This window comes from Oreochromis aureus, linkage group 3 (assembly GCF_013358895.1).
Source record: "Oreochromis aureus strain Israel breed Guangdong linkage group 3, ZZ_aureus, whole genome shotgun sequence".
Taxonomy (NCBI): domain Eukaryota; kingdom Metazoa; phylum Chordata; class Actinopteri; order Cichliformes; family Cichlidae; genus Oreochromis; species Oreochromis aureus.
The window spans coordinates 40,290,296-40,298,594 of NC_052944.1; positions in this window are offsets into that span (position 1 = coordinate 40,290,296).

The window sequence follows — 8,299 nt, forward strand, 5'->3', positions numbered from 1 at the left end:
TTTTCTTTATCCTTTGGAAAATCAAAGTACCACAAGAAAGAATAAATGCACCTATGAAAGAGCAAGTATCACAGCTATGGAGTTTTCTTGTTTACCATGCAGACACAACATTTAAATTCCTTTTTCCATTAAACAACATTTGCTTCTGCTCTCCTCAGGTGTGCTGGATTAGATCCAGATGCAGTCTTCTGTACTGGATTGTAAAAATGGCTCTTTATGAGTTTATAAACAAGTTCTCAAAGAGCGAATTTTTCAAATGGAAAAAACAAATGTGGTGGCCACACACAAGGATCAGTCCTTTTAATAACTTTATTGGGCTTAAGTTTTATGGGAGGAGCCCCACCTTGAGTATCAAACCATCAGCCAAGGAGCTTGCGACTCTCTTCAAATTGGCTGCAATGTGAACATCCACCTGTCTCTAAAGCTGCAGTTGCAGTCATGACTTGCAAATGTTTAAATTGATTTTTTTTACAATTCCACTACTTCTCACATGCAAAGCAAGATCCCTACCCTTTGAGCTAATCCCCCTTGGGTATATGGTTGGGTTAAAAATTTACCTGGAAAGTACATATTTAGGAAATAATTGATGAAGCTAACATTGATAAATTGATGAATGTTAAATCATTTAAAGAATGCAGTATCTGGTTTGAATTGGGTGGGGAACTGAGTAAAGAAATGAAATCAGTAATTAAACAAAAGGTCAAGGGAATTGTACAGGGAAATGAGACTTGTTTTCAATAAGAATCAGTAGGCCATGTTTTATTGTCCTGTTCCAGTTGGTGGCGGTAATACACCAGAAACGTTAGTTGCCAACCCCCATCAAACAAGAAAAAAAAGAAGTAGTGCGCATGTACAGAGCAGAAAGTAGGCTTAAGAAAGAAAGAAAGAAAGAAAGAGTATAACCACAGTCATCATACTTATTGTCTCCCACGGGTTCTTTTAGGTTTTTTGGGGGGGGGTTCAAGCCGGCTTAAGGCAAAGGTAGTGTGGCTGTGCCGAGCTTCCTTACTGCTATCTAGTGATGACCATACAAATCTTTATGAAGCATTGAAGCTTGTGTTAAAAAATAGTTCATCACTACAAATGTTTCAACCAATGAATGTAGAAAACATGGACAACGTGACAGCACCTCCTCCCACTGTGCAAAAATGAAGCCAAAAATCAATACCAAAAAGCATTTAATGATAGTTACGGTCAGAGTATCTGTTTAGATCAGGGGTGTCTAAACTTTTTTCACTGAGGGCCAAATACATAAAAATATAGCAGGGGCTGGGCCACTTACTAGAAATTAGGTATATAACCTTCACTGTAGCCTATTAAAGTTAGAAAAATCATTTAAAAGTGGTCAAATGTGTTATATTGTTGAATATAATTAAAGACAAAACTGCCTTCATCACAGCTTTCCATAAATGGATCTTTATTGATTTATTCAGAAAAAGCTTTGGTAGCTCATTCTCAGAACAGCAGCAGATTTCTTCTTAGACAGAAGATTTACAGCACAGAGAAAAAACAATAAAGATGGGATTAGCGTTCGTTTGAAACGGTTTTCAACATTAACAGACTGAACTGGACTTAATAACAGGAGTGCATATAATTTTAGTAAATTATTCTGGTGAGTATCAGCTGCGCTGGGTATGTAAATCGGGCCATCCAGCTGCGGTGCTGATCGCCACTCGTGCCAAAAATCCGGACAAATGTCACTTGATCAAGGAGCAGATCTGCATCAGATGAGATCAGCTGACTTTGCGTGTGCGTGCGCTGTGCACAGCAGTGTGTACTCTGTGTGTTAACAAGAAAAACGCATATAAGAAAGTGGTGCGCAAAAGGCTTGCCATGTCTTGCGATGAGTTGGGCGACGTCATAGCTGGCTATTGTAGCCTTTTCCTGGACAATTTGAGCACGAAAAAAATACTGTTGCTGACCCTGCAGGACAGCTAGCATTTGCTTTAATTTCTGCTCTCGCTCAGCACCAGTGTAGGATGCATAGGCCTGATGTTTGGTTTCATAATGACATCGTACATTATACTCTTTCATAACTGCCACAATTTCAGTGCAGATCAAACAGGACACATGTCCCCTTGAATTCTTTGAAGAAATATTCACTCTCCCACCGTGTCTGAAATTTTCTGCACTCACTTTCTACCTTTCGCTTCTTTGGTTCTGCCATGTTTGGTAACTTGGGGTAAATTTCTTCTGTGATTGTCCTTTTTGGTAGAGCAACTGCCTTGATCAACAGTAGCTCCCCTGGTGTTAAAACTAAGAAGTGCAATACACTCAAGCAAAAGTTGAAGTGTGGGCCATTTTCTATTCTATTTATAAAATTACTTGAGGGCCAATTAAAAATGGACCGCATTTGGCCCGTGGGCCGGACTTTGGACACCCCTGGTTTAGATGTTAAGAATAAGTATCTCTTAAAATGGTTGCAATAATGAAATGTTCAATATAAAGTAGACAAAAAACGAAAAATAAAAAGATAAAAAGATAGTTGCGGATCAGGACTCCCCGATCCTTACTGCGCAGGGACCTGTCTCAATATGCATACTTCTGCATACTTGCGTTCGTGTACTCATGATACGTCATCAGTTGGAGACCAAGTACTGTTCGAATTCAAAGTAGCCGAGAACATGAAAAATTCCTGGATGGGTTCTCACTCTGCCTATTTTAACGAGACGCATCGGTGTTGACTTGTGTGTACTTGGTAGAGTTAAATATCCCAGAATGCATTTCGTCCAAAACCCAAACGCGGTAATTGCGGAGGAGCGTGGCTAAAAACTTTTAAATATTATTCTTTCTAGGTCACAAAATAAACCTTTAAGTTATTTTCAAGCGAGAATGTAGCTGTGTAAGCCTCAAATATCTGCTCAGTTTATCAAGACATTACATATTCGCAAAAGTGCTCTGACGTTTTCGGCAACGTCTGTTACCCATTAGCTCCATAGTAGACCGGGAGGTCGAGGATCACTAGAGCCCAGACAGAACAGCGGACTCCTGTCACATCGTTTTCACCCCCCCCCGCGGTCTTTCGCTACTCAGGTTAAACATGATATATAAGTCTCTTAGTTAACTTCAAAATGTTAATTTGGTTTGGTTTATTTCAGTGTTTTATTTGTTCCTGAATAAATCGGTTTGGCTGAGATCTATTTCAATCCAGGAAGAAACATTTTCACCGGGAACAAAAACAGCATGAGATTCTGAAGGCTGCTTCAAAATGCAAGTTTGTAGTTCGACGTACAAGTGACCTTCATCAGGCTTATTTAATTGTGTCAGAGAAAATCAGCTGTGCTCTTCATGCAGCTGAGTACATCAAGTTTTTAAAACAGAAGTTGTGCAGGAGATCAGCAGCTCTCTGAAACACCAAACTGACGTCCTGTTAATGCTGATATACAGGGAGTGCAGAATTATTAGGCAAGTTGTATTTTTGAGGAATAATTTTATTATTGAACAACAACCATGTTCTCAATGAACCCAAAAAACTCATTAATATCAAAGCTGAATGTTTTTGGAAGTAGTTTTAGTTTGTTTTAGTTTTAGCTATTTTAGGGGATATCTGTGTGTGCAGGTGACTATTACTGTGCATAATTATTAGGCAACTTAACAAAAACAAATATATACCCATTTCAATTATTTATTTTACCAGTGAAACCAATATAACATCTCCACATTCACAAATATACATTTCTGACATTCAAAACAAAACAAAAACAAATCAGCGACCAATATAGCCACCTTTCTTTGCAAGGACACTCAAAAGCCTGCCATCCATGGATTCTGTCAGTGTTTTGATCTGTTCACCATCAACATTGCGTGCAGCAGCAACCACAGCCTCCCAGACACTGTTCAGAGAGGTGTACTGTTTTCCCTCCTTGTAAATCTCACATTTGATGATGGACCACAGGTTCTCAATGGGGTTCAGATCAGGTGAACAAGGAGGCCATGTCATTAGTTTTTCTTCTTTTATACCCTTTCTTGCCAGCCACGCTGTGGAGTACTTGGACGCGTGTGATGGAGCATTGTCCTGCATGAAAATCATGTTTTTCTTGAAGGATGCAGACTTCTTCCTGTACCACTGCTTGAAGAAGGTGTCTTCCAGAAACTGGCAGTAGGACTGGGAGTTGAGCTTGACTCCATCCTCAACCCGAAAAGGCCCCACAAGCTTATCTTTGATGATACCAGCCCAAACCAGTACTCCACCTCCACCTTGCTGGCGTCTGAGTCGGACTGGAGCTCTCTGCCCTTTACCAATCCAGCCACGGGCCCATCCATCTGGCCCATCAAGACTCACTCTCATTTCATCAGTCCATAAAACCTTAGAAAAATCAGTCTTGAGATATTTCTTGGCCCAGTCTTGACGTTTCAGCTTGTGTGTCTTGTTCAGTGGTGGTTGTCTTTCAGCCTTTCTTACCTTGGCCATGTCTCTGAGTATTGCACACCTTGTGCTTTTGGGCACTCCAGTGATGTTGCAGCTCTGAAATATGGCCAAACTGGTGGCAAGTGGCATCTTGGCAGCTGCACGCTTGACTTTTCTCAGTTCATGGGCAGTTATTTTGCGCCTTGGTTTTTCCACACGCTTCTTGCGACCCTGTTGACTATTTTGAATGAAACGCTTGATTGTTCGATGATCACGCTTCAGAAGCTTTGCAATTTTAAGACTGCTGCATCCCTCTGCAAGATATCTCACTATTTTTGACTTTTCTGAGCCTGTCAAGTCCTTCTTTTGACCCATTTTGCCAAAGGAAAGGCAGTTGCCTAATAATTATGCACACCTGATATAGGGTGTTGATGTCATTAGACCACACCCCTTCTCATTACAGAGATGCACATCACCTAATATGCTTAATTGGTAGTAGGCTTTCGAGCCTATACAGCTTGGAGTAAGACAACATGCATGAAGAGGATGATGTGGACAAAATACTCATTTGCCTAATAATTCTGCACTCCCTGTAGTTAGGGCTGGACCAGGTGACCCTGAATCCTCCCTTAGTTATGCTGCAATAGACATAGGCTGCCGGGAGATTCCCATGATGCATTGAGTTTTTCCTTTCCAGTCACCTTTCTCACTCACTATGTGTTAATAGACCTCTCTGCATTTAATCATATCTGTTATTAACCTCTGTCTCTCTTCCACAGCATGTCTTTATCCTGTATTCCTTGTCTCACCCCAACCAGTCGCAGCAGATGGCCGCCCCTCCTTGAGCCTGGTTCTGCCGGAGGTTTCTTCCTGTTAAAAGGAAGTTTTTCCTTCCCACCCAGTGCTTGCTCATAGGGGGTCATATGATTTTTGGGTTTTTCTCTGTATCTGTTATTGTACGATCTACTGTACAATATAAAGCGCCTTGAGCCGACTGTTACTGTGATTTGGCGCTATATAGATAAAATTGAATTGAATTGAAACTGAAATATAAACTTTATTTTTCAAATCTAAAATAAAGCTGATCCTTCTCTGTCCTCACCCACCCAGGATCTGAAGTTCCCTTACATTTTTTCCAGTTCTACAGTTTAATCCAGGGGTAGGCAACCTTTTTGATGGCGAGTGCCATTTAAAATTTCCTCAGAAGTCAGTGTGCCATATGATTGCATTAGCAATAAATTTAATAACGCTCTATATGAACAGTTACACTTTATATAGAACCACTTTATAGAATTATATTTGTTTGCAAATTTTGGCAGCTATCAGCAAATAGTTATTAGGTATTTTGAAACAAAAAAAAAGACACTTTTTATTCATAACAAGAACTCCATAACAGTAAATGAACTGTACAACAGAAAATACAAATGCTATTTATGGTCTCCTCACAACAGTGATAAGAAAAATAAACTGGGCCAATATGGCATGTTTGTTAATACAGAGACACACATGTTAATGTGATCTCTGGTCTCCCACTCAGAGACACAGGTCTCCGAGTGTCCAACATTCAGATGGCTACCTGAGGACACTCATGTGAGAGAAAATCTGCTCACACAGATATGTAGAGCCAAATGCTGTCAATAAGGCCTCTGCAATGTTCTGAAGACAGTTAAACTTGTCAGGTAGTGATGTCCAGCAGGTGAAAATGCAAGCTCCATGAACATGCACATCTGTGGATTCCAGCTTCTTCGATGTCGCATTAACTGGCATTAACTCAGCCAGTTAATGCGAGACAAATCCAGCTGCTCATTAAAGATTTCTGGTTTGATCAGAAAATAAAACATTGGTCCATACACCTGAAAGTCCCAAAAATGCATTGTGTCTCGAGTCTATGGATGCATTTTGACTAAAGACCGGCCCCCCAGATATTAAAGCCATAAAGCCTTTGAATGAAAACAAACGCTGTTGTGACAGTGATGTACACTGTCTTGTTGGTAAATGTATGATTTCTATTCATTTTACGTCAGATAAAAACTTTGGTTGTAAGCTTCAGATAATTATTTAATAACAGCCAGACATTTTAAATGAGAATAATAAAGTATTTCTTTGTGCCCCCCTTTCCCTGTTAATGCCCTACCTGGCCCCCCTGGCAAAACTTTGCTAGATCCGCCCCTGCACAGTTACCAGCTGTCAGCTACTTAGAAAAGGATCCTGGTGTTATTTGTCTCTCAGAAACAGTTCATAACTTCCCTTCAACCCATTCATGTCACCTAAAAGGTAAACCTGTTTCTCCATCACCTGTTCAGCTCTGATGATTCAGTAAGGACATCTCCTGGTTTCATCTTCATGTTTCCCTCTCACCAGATATACAAACCGATATCATGACCAGCAGCTTTCACAGCTGTGGCTCCAGCAAACATCAGCTGATACTAGAAATTAATATTAAATAAATTCTAACAACAGCTGACCAAGCTTAAACGTGCTGCTGTTGTTTAGTGCGACATCCGCTGGTTTCCTCTTTCTGGCGCAAAGTGGGCGATAAACAAACAAGAGAGAAAAGCTGATCAGCTGATCATTGGGACGATTCCGAAAATAAACTACACCTAAACTTGTTTTATATCTGACCCAGATAGACTGCAGGTCATAACTTCTTACCTGAAGTTTAGTTCACCTTACGCTCCGACCGGCGGCTGCCTCGGGTCTCTCCTCCTCCTGCCTCCCCTTCCCTCATCCACCTGCTGGTCTCCACCACTTGTTAATTTTACTGAATCTGTGGAAGCTACGCCATGGCCAACACCAAACAACTGAGTTATTTTTACACACCGACCAGCGTCTGGCCAATCCACCACCAAAAAAAATCAATAAAAAAAAAAAATCATTGGGCCACCAAGCAAATGCCCGGTATGCCCGATGGCCAGTCCAGCTATGGTCGTGCGTGCCATCAGTTAACCCTTCACGTGCCAACGGTGGCACACGTGCCTAGGGTTGCCGACCCCTGGTTTAATCTATAGTTACTAATTAACCCTTTAAGACCTACCATAGAACCAAGGCCGCCAGAGCTTACTTTATATTTTTACATGCTGTAGTGCCATTTTTGGGAGCATTTCAAGTTGCTATACATCAATACAACTTGTATAGCCCAAATTTTAATAATATGTATGCATTAAGTCCATAGTAACTACATAAATTGCAAAAAAGTGCAATAAACTACAAAAAATTGATAATCGTTTCTTGTTTTTTTAACATATATTTCTACGCGCGGTGAGAGATGCCAAACGCCGGTACCGGGAGCATGTGGAGTCCCGCTTCCACCAGGGCGACACACGGAGTATGTGGCATGGACTACGCACCATTACGGACTACAAACCCAGGGACACTGCGCCGATCAACGCCGACTCTGCATTCACCAATGAGCTGAACCAGTTCTACGCCCGTTTCGAGGTTAGCCAGGCGGCTAATGCCATCTACCGCCTGACTACCGAGGACAGTGACGTCATCAGCGAGAGACCGGTGACCAGCTTCGCGGAGCATGACGTCCGAGCGGCATTGAGGAGAGTGAACACAAGGAAAGCGGCGGGGCATGACGGCATCACCGGCCGTCTGCTGCGCTGCTGTGCTGACCAGCTAGCAGGTGTGTTCACTTACATCTTCAACGAGTCCCTGGCGAAGTCTGTGGTCCCCACATGCTTCAAAAGATCCACCATCATCCCGGTGCCCAAGAACAGCAAACCCTCATCCCTGAACGATTACCGGCCAGTTGCGCTGACCTCGGTAGTAATGAAGGTGTTTGAGAGGCTGCTGAAGAACATCATCTCCTCCTCCATCCCAGACACCACAGATCCGCTCCAGTTCGCCTACCGACCCAACAGATCCACTGAGGACGCCATCGCCCACGTCCTGCACACCACCCTCAGCCACGTGGACAAGAAACAGGGTAACTATGTGAGAATGCTG